General features: G+C 47.5%; 1 pseudogene; it reads right to left on the reverse strand.

Moving 5' to 3' along the window:
- Positions 1–1,587: 1,587 nt before the first annotated feature.
- Positions 1,588–14,420, reverse strand: LOC141989706 (olfactory receptor 5AP2-like; annotated as a pseudogene).
- Between the last annotated feature and the right edge of the window lie 4,443 nt (positions 14,421–18,863).

The raw sequence follows: 18,863 nt of genomic DNA on the forward strand, positions 1-18,863 counted from the left end.
AGTTCATGGAGGGTAGGTCCATCAGTGGATATTAGCCACAATGGTCAGCAGTGCAATCCCATGCTCTGGGTGTCTTTAATCCTCTGTTTGCCAGATCCTGGGACTGGATGACAGGGGATGGATCACTTAATGATTGCCCTGTTCTGTTCATTCTCTTTGAAGCATCTGGCACTGACCACTGTCAAAAGACAGGATCCTGGGCTAAATGGACAATCAGTCTGACCCAGTGTGGCCGTTCTTATGTTCCCTTATTTCAGGACCCTGAATGTCTGGGACCCCTTCTGCCTTCTCCCATCCCGCCCCCCCCCCCACCACCACCATGAGCATAGCTGTCTTTAGATGCAGCTTCTGGCCCAGGGTCCAATTTTCTATTGAAAACACTGAGCTTGAGTAATAATAATAATGCCTAGCTCTTGTGTCACTTCCCTTCTTACACCCAGAGGATCATAGCTACAACTCCAAAGCAGCTCATGAGATGAGGCCTGTTTCGTCAGTAGATCTCAAAGTGCTTTCCAAAGGAGGTCAGTATCATTACACCCATTTCACAGATGGGGAAACTGAGGCACAAAAAGGAGAAGCCCAGAAAAAGGACTAGAAACCAGGTCTCCAGAGTTCTAGTCCCAAGCACTAACCTGTAGGCGATACTGTTTCCAAGGCATATGTATTAAGTATCAATAATCTAAATAATAATTTATCAATATGATATAGTAATTCCAGTATTGTATCTACATGGAAATGGCAGGAGACTAAAACGCAATGATGGTTATGGGGTATAAGAGTTGGGAAATGCCATTTCAATCCTCTGTTTTGCGATAGGCTTCCTGGGTGACTTTGGGCAATGAGACAATTTAAAGTCGCTCATTCCCTTGTGTTATCCTCCCCCTTAACGTCTCTCCCCTTTTGCATTCCCTTGAGCTCCCATCTCTCACCTAAATTTGGCCATTTCATTCAGGAAAATGAACTGGGAAGCCTCAACACCTGGGGCCAATTCAAAACATGCCTGGCATTATTGAATTTCAAAAGGGAGCTATGGTTTCACTCATGAAGCAGAAGTGGACCTCTCCACCCCAGGGCTAGGGTTCAGTATTCTGTGGGAAGAGGTTGGACTGCAATTTAATCTGATCTGGTATCCCATCCATTGCAATGCAGCATCAGGGTCTAGGATTTGAGAGACCTAGGTTCAATCTCCTGCTCTGAAATAGACTTCCTGAGTGACCTTGAGCCAGTTGTGTAACCACTCTGAGTCTCGGTTTCCACTTTTGTGAAATGGGGATGATAGCAATAAATTACAGGGCTGTTGTTAGGATGAATGCATTAAAGATTGGGAAGCGCTTTGAGATCTACTGATGTAAAGTGCTATACAAGAGCTAGTTATTATTATTATCTGTTCATTATTGCATAGCATCATCATTTAGACTAGATTCTGCAGGCATAACATGAACAAAAAATGTTAACCTTTGCTTTCTTTCCAAAATTGCATCCCTTTCTATTGATAGCAGGGCACTGTTGGGTATGGCACAGACATCTAAAAAGATAGATGTATTGGTTTATTAATCTAATGTCCAGATGTGATGTGGCAGCATAATATCATGTCCACAAATCAGTGTTTTTAATTTCCATCACTTTCTCTAGGGCGTCTTTCACCTTTTGTTCATGAAGTTGTAGTTCAGGGGGGCTCAGCATGAGGACCACTACACCATAAAACTCAGAGAACACTTTGTCTTGGTCCAGAGGGTGGCTAGAGCTGTAAATACATGAAGGACAGTGTCCCATAGAACATGGTGACGGCCATCAGGTGGGTGGCATAGATGGGGAAGGCTTTGGGCTTGCCCTCAGTAGAGCAGATCCTCAGGACAGAGGACAGGATGTACATATAGGAGATGAGGATGGTCAGGAAGGTGCTTATCACAATGAAGCCAACAAGTACAAAGAGCAGCATCTCACTGACATGGGTGTCTAAGCAGAAGAGTGCTAGTACTGGAGAGATGTCACCGCAAAAGTGGTCAGTGATGTTGGAACTGCAGAAGGACAGTCTAAAATGCTTCCTGTGTGTATCACAGAGTTGATGGTCCCAGCCCGGTATGACAGAGAGGCTGTTCCCAGCTAGTAGCTCTGGGACATAATGGGCATACAGAGCAGTGGATCTATGCCATCATGGCCAGGAGGAAACCCTGTGTGGTGCCAAATACATTGTAAAAGTAAGCCTGTGTGGCACACCCAGCAAAAGAAATGCCTTTCCTTTCTGCTAAGAGGTCCGACAGCATCTTGGAGGTGATGGAGGAGGAACTGCAAATATCTATGAAGGACAAGTTGCAGAGGAAGAAGTACATAGGGGTGTGGAGGCAGGAGTCAACCCTGATTAACATGATCATCCCAAGATTCCCCACCAGGGTAATAAGATAAATGACCAGGAACACCATGAAGAGAGGGACCTGCAGCTCTGGATGATCTGAAAATCCTAGAAGGATGAACTCAGTCACCGTGCTTCCATTTACCTTAGACATAATTGTCACACAGGACACCTGTTGGGAGGAGAGAGAGAGAGAGACAGGGTCACAGAAAAAAGGGGTGATAATTGAAACCATCACACAGAAATATCAGAATCATAGATACACATGGCCTGATGCTCCGCTCACTTACACCAGTTTTACGCTTGTGTAACTTACACCATTGACTTCAGGGAGGAAAGGAAGAGTGGCAATTAATGAGATCTTTAAAACAAACAAACAACAAAACAGAAACCCCCCCTCCCTCTGGCAAAAATTTGACCCCAAAAAGAGACTCCATAAAGTCTCCTAAGTACTTGGCTATTGCTATTGTTTCTGAGTGGAAGGTGCTCAGTTACTAGGGTGATGGCTGGCTGTTTAAAACCCTTGACAGATAGATACACCTGATGTATAGCACTTTATATTGGGTCCTCTGAATGTGGAGTTTTACTGCCTATTTTAAAAAAAGGAGTCCAGAGGCCATGATCTCATTCTCTGCAGAAATCAACTAAATGGAATTATAGGAGTAAAGGCAAAGGGATTATTCAGGGGGCACAGAAATGGATAAGAGGAAGAGACAATGACTTGGAATAAGGCATGAAAGGACTTGTCTAGCATTAGGAAACATTCTTTAACAGCCAAAGCACCAGGCTAGAGGCAGAAATCTGGAGAGCTGGTCAGAGCCCCAGTGGTGCAGAGGTTCAAGATCAGTTAAAAGGAGAGGTGAAGAAGAAAGATGTAGGGAAAAGCCCTCATAAATGCAGGAGGCCCCCTCCTCCCCCCATGTGACCTGATTCTATGAGACAGACCTTCACCTTGGAATTGCAGTCATCCAAAGGAATGACATGTTACTTTTATCCCTGGACAATACAATCTGTAAGTCTGTCTGTCTGTACCTGAGGAAGAAGCTCAGTTCTGGTGGCCAGACGGTACCTGAAAATAGCACTAAAATATTAATACTCCCAGCCCCAGACAGTTTCTGGGCATGATTAATCATGTGAAAAGGAAACTAATGAAGGGACCTGAAAACAGTCTTCAAATATGTTAAAGACTATTATAGAGAGGACGGTGATTAATTGTTCTCCAGGTCCGCAGAAGGTCTACCTCCATATCCATGGAAGGCTTAATCTGTAGCAAGGGAAATATAGGTTAGATATTAGGAAAGGCTTTCTAACTATAGGGAAATTTAAGCTCTGGACCAGGTTACCAAGGGAGACTGTGGAATTGAGATCACTGGAGGTGTTTACGAACAGGTTCAACACAAACACTTGTCAGGGATGGTCTAGGTTTACTTGGTCCTGCCTTAGATCAGGGGACTAGACTAGATGACCTTTCAAGGTGCCTTCCAGCCCTACATTTCTATGATTGTATGTCACAATCACAAGATGGAGTCTGTTCAAGCAGCCATTCATTCCCTACCTCCCCTCAGATCCTTTCTGCTCATCTTACCAATGATCATTCCCACCCCTCTCCCATTAAAGCTGTTATTGCTGTTGTGATGTTGCACTCCATAATGTTTTATGGAAATATGCTTTTGAGTGTGAACATAATGTACCTGGAATATGCTTTATGCAAAAGGTCTCTTGTAAGGTATCATTACAAAGCTTATACTCTACTGAGTGTGTTCATCCTATTTGTATGAATGTATCATTCTTGTATCTGAAACTAGGAATATGAAGTATAACTCTGAGGTCCTATTGTGATTATGCAAAGTGTGGGCCATTAATGGTGGTTTGGAATCTTGATGGCTCCCATTGACTAGGACAATTGGTTGTAAATGGTCTGTTTACTTGCAAACATTCTGGGTGCGTGCGGGCCCTGGAAGAATGGAGGCTGGGGATGTGTCACCTGATACTGGAATCCATCTTAAACCTGGTGCTTTTCCATTTAGAGGGAGGGGTGGGGACTCAGAGGGACAAAAGATTCCCACCTTGTGCCAAAGATATAAAAGGGAGTTGAACAGAACAGGGGGGACTGCTAGTCATGAGAAAACCCCTAGTTTTCACCTAAGATGTCTCCTGGAACTAGCAAGGACTGTACCGGGGAAAGGATTGAGCCCAGACTAGGAAGGAGTCTAGTCTGTGAAAGAAGCTTATTGGAACATCTCTGAGGGTGAGATATTACCTGTATCAGTTTCTTAATGTATTAGGCTTAGACTTGCATGATTTTGCTTTATTTTGCTTGGTGACTTACTTTGTTCTGTGTGTTATTACTTGAAACCATTTAAATCCTACTTTTTATACTTAATAAAATCACTTTTGTTTATTAATTAGCCCAGAGTAAATGATTAGTACCTGGGTGGGGGGGCAAACAGCTGTGCATATTGTGATGGGTCAGAGACTCTCTTGGGAGAGACCTGATGTGCTGAGACTACCTCTTAGCCCGTTTTCCTTGCCAACTTGGGACTTCAGTACCCTGCCTTGTTGAGCCAGACACGCTAGCCTGCTGTAAACACAGACGCAGGTCTGAACCACGTCCCCCAGAAGCTGCAGGCTTAACTGAAAACAGCTTAGGAAATGCTCCAGTCTCCAGGACCCAGACACCCAGGTCCCAGTGGGGTTCAAACCCCAAATAAATGTGTTTTACAAACAAATACATAGACGATATTCATAACTTCAAATACAAACATGATACACAACTACAGACAGCATAATCATAACCAGCAAACTACAACCTTTCTACAGACACCCCACTTGACATCCTCTGTACAAGAACTGGTGCAATCATAGGACCCTGATTGTAACAATGATCTATACAGTCACAGTTTATGTCAATAATGTCACACATATCTCTTGATCAGTGTTATAGAGGGTGGACAATTTATGAGTTTACCCTATATAAGGTTTATACAGAGTAAAACAGATTTATTTGGGGTTTGGATCCCATTGGGAACTGGGTGTCTGGGTGCTGGAGATAGGTGACATGCTGAGCAGTTTTTGGTTAAAGTCTACAGCTTTGGGGGCATGGACCAGACCTGCATCGGTGTTGCAGCAGGCTAGCATGTCAGGCTCAACAAGGCAGGGTTCTGGAGTTCCAAGCTTTGGCAGGGAAAATGGGCTCAGAGGTAATCTCAGCATGTCAGGCGACAGTCCCAAGGGGGTTTCTGTGACCGAACCCATCATAGCTGTAACATTTCTCACCAGGCCCTAATCTCCTTTACACTTCAGCAACAGAATTCCCTGGCTGAGCTCTGACTGTGGGGTCTTTATAGTGGGTTACGGTGCACAAAGCAGCCAGGACCTAAATTCCCTCTAAGCCACGCAGCTGCCTATTAAGCCTCTCCCACAGGACAGACCTGCCCCAGACTTTCCATGGCTGGGGGAGAGATGCCACCATAGCCCTCGGGCAGCCTGCACCCCAAAACCCTCATCCTTGGCCCCACCCCAGAGCCTGCACCCCCAGCCAGAGCCCTCACCCTCCTGCACCTCAACTCTCTGCCCCAGCCCTGAGCCCCTCATCTCCGGCCCCATCCTGGAGCCCTCACCCCGCACACACACACCAATCCTCTGCCCCAGCCCTGAGTCCCCTTCCCACACTCCAAAACCCTCAGTCCCACCCCCACCACATACATTTTGTTATGTGCACCAGTATGGTATGCATGGGAAAAATTAGAGGGAACACTGGCCAGGACTGAACTGGCTTTCTAGAGACTTGGCTGAGCTTTGTTAGGTTTGTAAATGGAAAAGGTCTGATCCTGAGGGCACCAAGAAGAATATTAGAAATTGTTAAAAAGGGACAAATCCTCAATGAGATTATTTTCTCAAATTAAAAGCACCAAGAGAGGTCTACCATAATTTTTGGTCATATTATTCCTTATTCATGAGTATTCAATTTGCTTTCTTCAATCTAGGTTTTTACTCCATGCCCATCACCATAGAACCTGACCTCTTGTTTCATGAATCAAGCTGCACAAGGCAGTAAAAAACAAAGTCCACTGGCTACTTTGGTTTCTTCTATCTACTGCTTATTTTGAGACAGGCAGTGGCCCAGCTGCCTCTGCTCTGATGCCTAAAGATGGGATTGGCCAATGATCCTCTTTGTCTTCTATTTCCCTCTGAAATGGGAGCCTTTGCCGTACTGACTAGCTGGAGATGAGCTGGGATTGAGTCAGTTTCTATCAGCTCCCCCACATCCTGCAATTAGCTCAAAGAGCCGAGTAGCAGAGAGATTCCAGAGTTGTATCACACGGAAGTTTATATGTGATTTTGGGATCTGAGCCCTGAAGTATCTCACACCACAAGGGGCAATGTTTGCACAGAAAAAGCAATTACCAAATATGTTGATATTTTTCTTAGCGACACATTAATTGCACTCATGTGGTTTCATTTAAAATTAAATGATGCAAGTAGTAGAGTTATATGGGAATTCGTTGAAGGAAATTCCAATGAGCTGGAAATCCCAAATTTTGGTGAATTCTAGTGAGTTGCACCAGAAGGCATTTGTTACACAAAAGCCCCTTTGCAAAAGGCTCCCCTGTTCTTTGCAAACAACTCTTGTCTCAAACCTGACAAACTCACTCCATCAAATACATTGCTTACCATAGAGGGTAATTTAAAATCCAGAACCTTAACACACAAGAACCAAAACCATCGAGAGACAAAAACAGGCTGCTCTGTAAAAACAAAGAGGCACAACTCACCCTGTTGCCCTGGATTTCAGGGGTGTGTGTACCCCAGAATGTGGTTAAGCTTATTGAAACCATGTTATGTGCATTCAGCCACCATGAATTAATAAAATAGAACACATAGTATAGGGTTAATTTGAAAGCATTGTTCCAGATTTTAGATAAATATTTGGGATGTGCTAACCCTATTGCTTATGTCAGTGTGTGCTTAAATCTAATAAACTGCAGTTTTAGATAAATGCAGGTAAGCGTGCTCTATCTCTTATCAGACTGAATTGCTGTGTTCCCATTGATTTATTCCTGACACCACCTGGAGTGAAACAGTGAAGTTACCATTGCTGTGGGTTCTGAGAACCCCCGATAACAACCCCACCTTGCTCTAAGATGGCTCGCTTTAGCAAATTGACTGGAAATTAAAAGGAACAGTCACAAAAGTGAAATGAGTGAAAGCTTAATGGAAACATTTTAAAACCACTATAATAGAGACTCAAACTATATGTATAAGACCCCGCCCAGCCGACCAACCCCCAAAAAAGGTAAGATGACCAAAAATATGCTACCATGGCTAAACAACAGAGTAAAAGAAGCAGTGAGAGACAAAAAGACATCTTTTAAAAATTGGAAGTCATATCCTACTGAGGAAAATAGGAAGCAACATAAATGCTGGCAAGTTAAGTGTAACAGTATAATTAGGCAGGCCAAAAAAAAAAAAAAAAGAATTTGAAGAGCAACAAGCAAAAGACACAGAAAATAACAGCTTTTTTTTTTTTAAAGTTCATCAGAAGCAGGAAACTTGCCAAACAATCAGTGGAGCCACTGAATGATTGGAGTGCTAAAGGAGCACTCAAGGAAGACAAGGCCATTATAGACAAGCTTATTTGCATTGATCTTCACCACGGAGGATGTGAGGGAAATTCCCACACCTGAGCCAGTCTTTTTAGGTGGCAGATCTGAGAAAATCTCTCAAATTGAGGTATCACCAGAGGCGATTTTGGAAAAAATTGATTAATTAAACAGTAATAAGTCACCAGGACCACATGGTATTCACCCAAGAATTCTGAAGGAACTCAAATATGAAATTGCAGAACTGCTAACTGTGGTATGTAACCTACTGCATAAATTGTCCTCTTTACCAGATGACTGGTAGATAGCTAATGTAATGCTCGTTACATTTAAAACATTGTCCAGCTGACGGGTCACTGGGGTGAGATGGGTTGCTGGAGAATGGTGTGGTGGGTGTTCCTTGGTGTGTAGTTGGGGCCTTGGGCTGCCCCCAGTAGTAGGGTGTGGTCTGAGGGTGTCCCTTCTGGTATCCGCTCCAACTGCGACCAAGGTTGTTTCTCTCTCCTCCCTCCACCCATTTTGTTCCGGTTTGCCCCGCCTGCTCGTATTGATCAGCATAAGAAGCAAGACTTTCTGCTGAGTCCATTTTCTTATCCCATAAACACTGTTTTATATCCTCTTTGGACATATTCAGGAATTGCTCCTGAGTCATCAAATCACATATTCCTTCAAAGCTAGTTACACCCTAAGCTGATCCTAATGTTCTAAACCTCTGAACACTTTTCATATAGACATTTGTTTTGTTTGTGTGTGTGTGTTTGTTTGTTTGTTTGTTTGGAATCACCAGTTACAAAATGTTTCTTGCCGTTCCCTAAAATAATAGCAATACCTAGCTCTTGCATAGCATGTTTCATCACTAAATCTCAAAGCATTTTACAAAGGAGAAACTGAAGTGCAGAGAGGTGTAGTGACTTGACCAAAGCTTACAGGTCTCCCCTGAGTCCCAAGCCAATCTACTACATAGTAGTCCAATGGGAAATTCCCTCTACCTTCTTCCCATCATCTCTTAATTACACTTTTCTGAATTTCAGAGCTAGTAACATTTAGACCAAAACTAAAGACAGCTCTAAGATCCAGTTAGAAATGTGTACCTATTAGCCCTGTGATGAAGCTGGGAATTTATCCTTTCCAGTGATAAAAGCTTTTGCATCCCAGCTCACAAGCTATATCACAAGGAATCTCTGGGAAAAGTTGTCTGTCCTTTGTTACGCAGGAGTTTCAGGCTATGTCAGGGTTTCCTCGCCACTCTGAACTCTGGGGTACAGATGTGGGGACCCGCATGAAAGACCCCCTAAGCTTAGAAGTTCCAGCTTAAGTTAAAACCTTCCCCAAGGCACAAATCCTTTTCTTGTCCTTGGACGGTATGCTGCCACCACCAAGTGATTTAGACAAGATTTAGGAAAAGGACCACTTGGAGTCCCTGTTTCCCCAAAATATCCCTCCAAGCTCCTTCACCCCCTTTCCTGGGGAGGCTTGAGAATAATATGCTAACCAATAGGTTAACCAAGTGAGCACAGACCAAACCCTTGGGCTTTTAGGACACTAAAAACAAATCAGGTTCTTAAAAGAAGAACTTTATTATAAAGAAAAAAGTAAAAGAAGCACCTCTGTAAAATCAGGATGGAAGGTAATTTTACAGGGTAATAAAAAGATTTAAAACACAGAGAATTTCCCTCTAGGCTTAACTTTAAAGTTACAAAACAGGAATAACCCTCCCTCTTAGCATAGGGAAAATTCACAAGCTAAAACAAAAGATAATGTAATGCTTTTTCTTGCTATTACTTACAATTTTTGTAATTTTAGATGTATTATTTTAGTAGAAGCTGGGTTACCTGCTTGGTCTTTCTCTTTGTCCCGAGAGGACAAAGAGAGCTCAAACAAAACCTCCCCCCACCGATTTGAAAGATTGGTCCTTTTGGTCAGGTGCCAACCAGGTTATTTGAGCTTCTTAACCCCTTACAAGTAAAGGAGCGATTTTATGCTACCCTTAGCTGTATGTTTATGACACGCTCCTCCAAGTCACAGATGGTGCTGGACAGCCTGTTCCACACTGGCTGTGATTTCTTCCTGGAGCTTTAGGGGAAAACAGGGAGCACATTAAATTTATGCAGCCCTACATGGGTGATGAAGGCTGACCTTTTCTTGGCAGATTTATTTAGCTGTACTTGCCAGTACCCCTTGGTTAAGTCTAAGGTAGAGATGAACTGGGCACATTTTAGTTTTTTTAATAGCTTATTTGTGCGTGGCATTGGATAGTTGTCTGGGCGAGTTACAGCATTTAGCTTACAGTAGTTTACACAAAAGCGTATTTTCCCATTTGGTTTGGGAACTAGAACCACTGAAGATGCCCAGGCACTTTTAGAGGGTTGGATTACCCCCATTTATAGCATGTTTTGGATTTTTTGTTTTATAGCAGTTTTGACTTGAGGAGCCACCTGGTAAGGTTGAGCTTTAATTTGGCAAGCATTACCTGTGCTAATGGAGTGGTATGCCTGTTTGGTCCGTCCTGGGGTGACTGAGAACATTGGGGCGAAGCTAGTGCACAGCTTCCTGATTTGCTGTTGCTGCACACGTGCGAGGGTTATTGAGAGGTTTACCTTTTTTCGCCAGTGTGGAAGGAAAAATCATGGAGCAGGTCCTCAAGGAATCAATTCTGAAGCACTTAGAGGAGAGGAAAGTGATCAGGAACAGTCAGCATGGATTCACCAAGGGCAAGTCATGCCTGACTAATCTAATTGCCTTCTATGACGAGATAACTGGCTCTGTGGATGAGGGGAAAGCGGTGGACATGTTGTTCCTTGACTTTAGCAAAGCTTTTGACACGGTCTCCCACAGTATTCTTGCCAGCAAGTTAAAGAAGTATGGGCTGGATGAATGGACTATAAGGTGGACAGAAAGCTGGCTAGATTGTCGGGCTCAATGGGTAAGTGATCAATGGCTCCATGTCTAGTTGTCAGCCGGTATCAAGTGGAGTGCCCCAAGGGTCGGTCCTAGGGCCGGTTTTGTTCAATATCTTCATAAATGATCTGGAGGATGGTGTGGATTGCACCCTCAGCAAGTTTGCAGATGACACTAAATGGGGAGGAGAGGTAGATACGCTGGAGGGTAGGGATAGGATACAGAGGACCCTATACAAATTAGAGGGCTGGGCCAAAAGAAATCTGATGAGGTTCAACAAGGACAAGTGCAGAGTCCTGCACTTAGGAAGGAAGAATCCCATGCACCGCTACAGACTAGGGACCGAATGGCTCGGCAGCAGTTCTGCAGAAAAGGACCTAGGGATTACAGTGGACGAGAAGCTGGATATGAGTCAACAGTGTGCCCTTGTTGCCAAGACGGCCAATGGCATTTTGGGATGTATAAGTAGGGGCATTGCCAGCAGATCGAGGGACGTGATCGTTCCCCTCTATTCAACACTGGTGAGGCCTCATCTGGAGCACTGTGTCCAGTTTTGGGCCCCACACTACAAGAAGGATGTGGAAAAATTGGAAAACGTCCAGCGGAGGGCAACAAAAATGATTAGGGGACTGGAACACATGACTTATGAGGAGAGACTGAGGGAACTAGGATTGTTTAGTCTGCAGAAGAGAAGAATGAGGGAGGATTTGATAGCTGCTTTCAACTACCTGAAAGGGGGTTCCAAAGGGGATGGATCTAGACTGTTCTCAGTGGTAGCAGATGACAGAACAAGGAGTCAGATTTCAGAGTAACAGCCGTGTTAGTCTGTATTCACAAAAAGAAAAGAAGTACTTGTGGCACCTTAGAGACTAACCAATTTATTTGAGCATAAGCTTTCGTGAGCTACAGCTCACTTCACCGGAAGCTTATGCTCAAATAAATTGGTTAGAACAAGGAGTAATGGTCTCAAGTTGCAGTGAGGGAGGTTTAGGTTGGATATTAGGAAAAACTTTTTCACTAGGAGGGTGGTGAAATACTGGAATGCGTTACCTAGGGAGGTGGTGGAATCTCCTTCCTTAGAAGTTTTTAAGGTCAGGCTTGACAAAGCCCTGGCTGGGATGATTTAGTTGAGGATTAGTCCTGCTTTGAGCAGGGGGTTGGACTAGATGACCTCCTGAGGTCCCTTCCAACCCTGATATTCTATGATTCTATGACTTCCCCAAATGATCTGTAGTAGCAGACACCTTACATTTAAAACATCGCCCAGCTGACTGGTCACTGGAGTGAGGTGGGTTGCTGGAGACTAGTGCAGTGGGACGATAATCATAAATATAAAGGGAAGCACTGTATACAGTGCTATAAAATCCCTCCTGGCCAGAGGTAACATCCGATTACCTGTAAAGGGTTAAGAAGCTCAGCTAACCTGGCTGGCACCTGAACCAAAGGACCAATAAGGGAACAAGATACTTTCAAATCTTGGGGGTAGGGGAAGGCTTTTGTTTGTGCTCTTTGTTTAGGTGTTTGTTCTCTCTTGGGACTGAGAGAGGCCAGACAGAAATCCATCTTCTCCAACCCATCCTAATCCAAGTCTCCAATATTGCAACCACTATAGGTAAGCCAGGCAAGGCAGATTAGTTTATCTTTTGTTTTATGTGAATTTTCCCTGTGTTAAGAGGGAGGTTTATTCCTCTCTTCTGTAACTTTAAGGTTTTGCCCAGAGGGGGATCCTCTCTGTTTTGAATCTGAATACCCTGTAAAGTATTTTCCATCCCGATTTTACAGAGGTGATTCTTTTACCTTTTCTTTAATTGAAATTCTTCTTTTAAGAACCTGATTGATTTTTCATTTTTCTTAAGATCCAAGGGTTTGGGTCTGTGTTCACCTGTACAAATTGGTGACCTAATCTGTTTAAGACGTCTTTTAGGATTAGGATGAAGAAAATGGTTGTGGTTGCAACCATGATGGTGTAGCTCACTCCTTCCCCTCTCTTGTCTTTCAGCCAGCCAGTGTTCCCCTTTTCTTTGCCTCTGCCCAAAGTCTCTTTCTGCGGACTTCAAAGGGGATGATGGGCAGAATAGCCCATTCTCTCATTGTTTTGTCCATCAATGACGCCTAATTTTCATCACACCAATTTTGGTTCATTGATTTATGGTCCTACACTTCTTTTTTTTACAGGCAAGATCTTAAAATAGTCCTTGAATTATATCAAGCAGGCCTTTTCATTTAGACTAATTCAGTCTTTAATATGTCTACACTGCATTTGGGAGCAAGTGTCCCAGCCCAGGTCAACAGATTTGTGTGAGTAGGGCTTGCATGAGCATGCTAAAATTAGCTGGGTAGACATGGCTTTGACACTGTTGTTCGGGCTGGAACTGGTGATGTAAAGGGGAAAGGCACCATGTGTCAGCCTCAAAACCTTGAGCCATTTCCTTTCCCCAAAACTGTCTTCCTTAAAATCCTTACTCTTGATCCCCCGCCCCCATTGCTCAGCAATTAACTCATTGCTTTAATTCTGCAGAGCAGACTACAAAACACCAGAGGGAGCAGAGAGACTTCTTTGACTTGATAGCACTGTAAAGGGTGTACTGACCTACAGGGCAGTTTAAGTGACTTGTTCAGTTTGTGGCCGAGAAGAAGAATGAACCTAGCTCTGTTGAGTCCCTGTCCAGTAAACCATCTGCTCTCCATGAATCAGGGAGAGATGGATTAAATGATTCCTTTCCACCCCAAAAGAATCTGTGATTCTGTGACCCTAAATCTTTAAATAAATACACATCAGGCCAAATTTAATACCCAAAAACAAAACACATGCATGTCCCATTATCCCTTACATCAGTTATGTCTATTGCTATTGGACATTATATCTCATTGGCTTAGCTAGTCCCCTTGGAATCATAGAATATCAGAGTGGGAAGGGACCTCAGGAGGTCATCTAGTCCAACCCCCTGCTCAAAGCAGGACCAATCCCCAATTTTTGCCCCAGATCCCTAAATGGCTCCCCCAAGGATTGAACTCACAACCCTGGGTTTAGCAGGCAAATGCTCAAACCACTGAGCTATCCCTCCCCCCTTCTTGTGCTGCACTTCCTCACTTATTATTCTTTACCAGGTTAACCAAGAAATTCACTGAGCAAGGTCTCTGGTGTTTATGGCTGTTCTCAGAGCATTTTTCACATCCTTGTTCCTCAGACTGTAGATCGGGGGTTCAGCATGGGGATCATTATGGTGTAGAACACAGAAGTATTTGTCTGAATTGGGTGAATACCAGGAGCTGGGGCGGGAGTAGATGAACAGCAAAGTCCCCTCATAGATGATGACAGATGTCAGGTGGGAGGCACAGGTGGAGAAGGTTTTGCGTCTGGCTGCCGCGGAGCGGATCCTCAGGACAGAGATGACAATGAAAATGTAGGAGATGAGGATAAAAATGACAGAGATGATTTCCATGGAACTGTCATAGGTGTAGAGCAGGAGCTCATTGAGGGTGGTGTCGGAGCACAAGAGCTTGAGGAGCAGAGGGAGGTCACAGAAGAAGTGATTGATGATGTTCGGGCCACAGTAAAACTTAAACATACTTGTGGCTGTGATCAACATTCCTTCCCTGACTCCAGAAGCTGCTGCTGTTAGCAAGGAGATCAAGAATGTTGATCAGGGCACCTGGGTTTAAGAAGGGAGCTCACTTCAGTTTGTGGCGTGTGTGAGGAGCTGGAAGCAAGAGGTGCTAGGAGCTGAGAGTGAGAATGAGGACTGTTGGAGGACTGAGGAGTACAAGCATTATCAGATACCAGGAGGAAGATCCTATGGTGAGAATAAAGAAGGTGTTGGGAAGAGGCCATGGGGAAGTAGCCCAGGGAGCAAGTGATCAACATTCCTTCCCTGACTCCAGAAGCTGCTGCTGTTAGCAAGGAGATATATATATATATATATATATATATATATATATACACACACGTGACAAAGTTCCTCCTCTACCTTGGTGGGTCTTGTGCTTATTGACGGATTTGCTCACCTCAGAGATTCACGGCAGCCCTCAGTTTGGCCATTTTCATGAACCCACAATCCAGGTCAACTCCTCCTGTGTCTGACAGGAGTTGGGAGGAACTCGGGCCCACCCTCTACTCTGTGTTCCAGCCCAGGGCCCTGTGAATTGCAGCTGTCTAGAGTGCCTCCTGGAACAGCTGTGCGACAGCCATAACTCCCTGGGCTACTTCCCCATGGCCTCTTCCCAACACCTTCTTTATTCTCACCATAGGACCTTCCTCCTGGTGTCTGATAATGCTTGTACTCCTCAGTCCTCCAACAGTCCGCGTTCTCAGCTCCTAGCACCTCTTGCTCCCAGCTCCTCACACATGCCACAAACTGAAGTGAGCTCCTTCTTAAACCCAGGTGCTCTGATTAGCCTGCCTTAATTGATTCTAGCAGCTTCTTGATTGGCTGCAGGTGTTCTAATCAGCCTGTCTGTCTTAATTGTTTCCAGAAGGTTCCTAATGGTTCTGGAACCTTCCCTGTTAGGAGACGGAATCGTTTCTTCGTTCGCTCCTGAGCTATCTGCTTTCCTTTCTTTCCTGAAGCCCCCTGGCCCGGATTTTTCACACTTTTCCTTTCGCTTAGTTTCCCCCCCCGCGTTTGGGCCGGACGCTTTGTTTTTTTGGTTTCGTTTTCTCCCGCTTTTCTGAGCTGCGTCAGTGTGCTGGCCGGTTGCCAGCACCCCCCCCCAGACGCCTGCTTTTGGACTTTGCTTTTTGCTTAATTGAAACCCCCAGAAGAGGGGGGGAGGACTGCCGACCCGCTGTCCAGAGAGGGGAGTGGACGCCCCCAGACCCAGCCGTTTTGTTTTTTGCCTGGACTTTTTTCTTATCATTACAACATTCCTAGCTGCCGAGAGCCTTGGGACAGAGCCAACAGCTGCAACAGATGCCAGAGGCCGGAGAACTCGCCCGAGCAGTTATAAATCATCGTGGAGAGAAGCCGTAAGACTGAGGGATTTCCTTTGAATTATACCCTCGGGGGGGGGAGTTGACTGCGTTCCAGCTGCGTCTGTGGCGGCACAGGGGTGTAGCAGGGAGCTACCCCCAGATCCACCGGTGCCCCCAACCCCCCCACCACTACTACGACTATCACGGCCCCCGCTGCCTCGTCCCTGCTGGCGATCTGCCATCTGCCTTCGGATCCAGCTGTTTGCTTTGGACTTTGCCTTTCGGACCGGACATAACAACCAACCAAACGAGACTCTTTGGACAAGTGTGGTGGGTCGCCCTCCCTCCACCCCCACCCCCCGGATTGTTTATCCCATAGTTTACCCCTACTACCGGACCCCGATTTTTGCCCCCCCCCCTTCTTCCGGTGTCTCCCTGTCTCTCCCTGCTTACAATGGCAGAGATGGAGAGACGCAAGGCCCCTCCAATGAAATTGGTTGTCCCTTCCCCATCTACCCCCCTGCCCACCCCTCAAGATTTTCCCACCGCCTCCATTGTTAGAACCCCTGCCCCCGCCCCCGCTGGGGCCTCGGCAGTGGGAGGCACCGGGGCAATTACTACTGCTGCTTTGGTTTTTGCCCCATTAGATTCTAGGAACCCCCCCCCAGTTCGACGGAAAGGTCGGGGCGGGCCGAAAGGAAAGGGCCCCGCTAAAGCCGCTGGGCCCTCCATGGCAGAGGCTGCCCCCACCACTGTGGCCTCATCATCGATTGTGGCACCCCTCCCAGCTGTTCCCTCCACCAGCTCTGCGACCGTCCCTCCCCCGGCCCCCAGGACGTATGCCCGGGCGGCGGCAGGCTCCCCCTCGCCTGCCGCCTCCTCATCTCGCCCACCCACTACCTCCGCTACCATCACTAGCGCCCGGGGCCCTCTTCCCGCCCTGACCAGGAAACACGGTGTCCGTTGCCTCCTGGTACCCGCCTCGCCCCACGTGGAGGCGTACGTGCAGGCGTTGGCGAAGGTGGTAGGACCCATGGCCATTGTGGCGGCCTCCAAGATGTATGGGAAGGTCGTTTTCTTTCTGGCTTCGGAGACTGCCGCCCAGGAGGCGGTGGAGAAGGGCCTAGTGGTAGGAGGGGTGTTTATCCCCCTAGAACCGCTAGAAGATCTGGGCGTTCGCCTCGTCCTCACCTCCGTTCCTCCCTTTTTACCTAATGTTGCACTGTTACCCGCTCTTTCTGCCCTGGGAAAACTTGTTTCTGCTATCAGCCCTCTCCCGTTAGGCTGCAAGGACCCCGCCCTCCGTCACGTCCTCTCGTTCCGCCGGCAAGTGCAGATTTCACTGCCGGCGGGGGTGCGTGACGGAGAGGCGCTTGAGGGGTCCTTCCTAGTTCCCTACCAGGGAGCCCGCTATAGGGTCTTTTATTCCACCGGAGAGGCCCGGTGCTACCTCTGCCGCTCGGCGGGGCATGTCCGTAGGGACTGCCCTTTGGCCCGGGGGAGAGGGGCACCTGAGACCCCCGAGACCCGGCAGGATATCGGCCCTGTCGTTGCCGACACCCCTGGCCACCCGGCACCTGAAACCACCCCTCCTCCCACCCGATCCAACGCTGCCCCCGTCCGGGCCCAAGAGGTATCTTTCCAACAACGCCCGGGCGACCACGGGAGTCCCGCTCTTGCTGTAACCACCTCGGCAGAGCCTCTGGAGGAGAGTGTGGCACAGCTATTACCAGGTGCAGGAGAGGGCTCGCCCCAAGGAGAACCCCCCGCCCCTCCTGCTGCCTCACCGCTACCCTCCCGAACCCCTGAACCTTTGCCTCCGCGCCCCGCTCCGCCCCCTGCTACTCAACCCCCAGATGATGCTATGGAGGGCTGGACTGTAGTCCAGGGGAAGCGAGGCAAGCGGAGGGCTCGAGCCCCGCTGCATCCATCTGACGCGGAAGCCCCCCGGAAGACCAGGAAGGGAGGTACTGACCTTGAGCCTCCCGCCTCGGCCACGAGTGAGATCCATTCGCTGGTGTTGGGAGGTGAAGATAGACTGGCATTGGAGGGAGGAATCCCCCCTCCGCGAGGGACCCTCCCCTCCGAAGCCCCGGAGGAAGCCCCTTCTAACCGGATACCACCTGAACTCCCTACGAACCCCGACGTGACCGTTGAGGCGGGCCCTAGCGGAGAGGCCCCCAGGGTAGTAGGAGTCGGCCTCTCCTCTGTGTATGCAGAGATTGAGGCCCTAGATTTGACCCCGGTCACCCAGGGAGGGGATGATTTACTGCCGGCCAGCCTCGTTTTAGGCAATCTCACCCCAGGCCCCCTTTCCCCATGTTCTCTCCCCCTGACTGCCTTTCCGGGTGAGCACCCCACGGAAAGTGGTTTACCACCTGATGCCATGGCTGCCACGACCACCCCGAAGCCAGCATCTAGCATTGCTCGGAGCCCCCTCCCTTGCCCCTTAACCCCCGACCCTGCTCAGGAGGCATCTTCTTTTTGCTGCTCGCCTCCTGAAGCCCAGGGCCTTACCTCTGCCCCTGTCCCCACCCCTGTCCCGGTTCAATTTCCCTCCTCCTGCAAGGCTACTGCCGCCCCTGGGGTTATTTCTTTTCCGCCTTTTGCAGACCCCCCCCAGGGAGCAGTCTTTACGTTTTCTAGTTGCGACTCATTAGGAGTTGCGCTTTTCCCCCTGCCATCCCCTTCCACTCCAAGGCACGAGATGGATTTAATAACCCCAGCCTGTCAGACGCCCCGTCGGCGGTCCGCACCCTGCCTACCCGCCTTAGCGGACCTCGAGGCTGTATTAAGAACCCCATTGGGGAGTACCCCGGAAACCGTAACCCCATCCCCCCATGAGCTGCGGCATGCACTACGGCAGTTCTTAGAGCACACCCGTGGTGCCCGCAATAGGGCACAGCTGGCTCTCTAGCGATGGGGGGACTTCGATCAACTTGTTCAGGCCGCAAGGGCCCTTATGAAGGAGGGCAGAGGGCAAGGGAGGCGCGGTGCTGCGGCCTACGAGCGGGCCCGCGGCTTCCGGAAGGAGCTACTTACTTATGGGATGGGACACGGGTTGCTACGCGACCCGCCGGGGGCCATGAGCACCCCCACC

The sequence above is a fragment of the Natator depressus genome, chromosome 6 (assembly GCF_965152275.1).
Source record: "Natator depressus isolate rNatDep1 chromosome 6, rNatDep2.hap1, whole genome shotgun sequence".
Classification (NCBI taxonomy): domain Eukaryota; kingdom Metazoa; phylum Chordata; order Testudines; family Cheloniidae; genus Natator; species Natator depressus.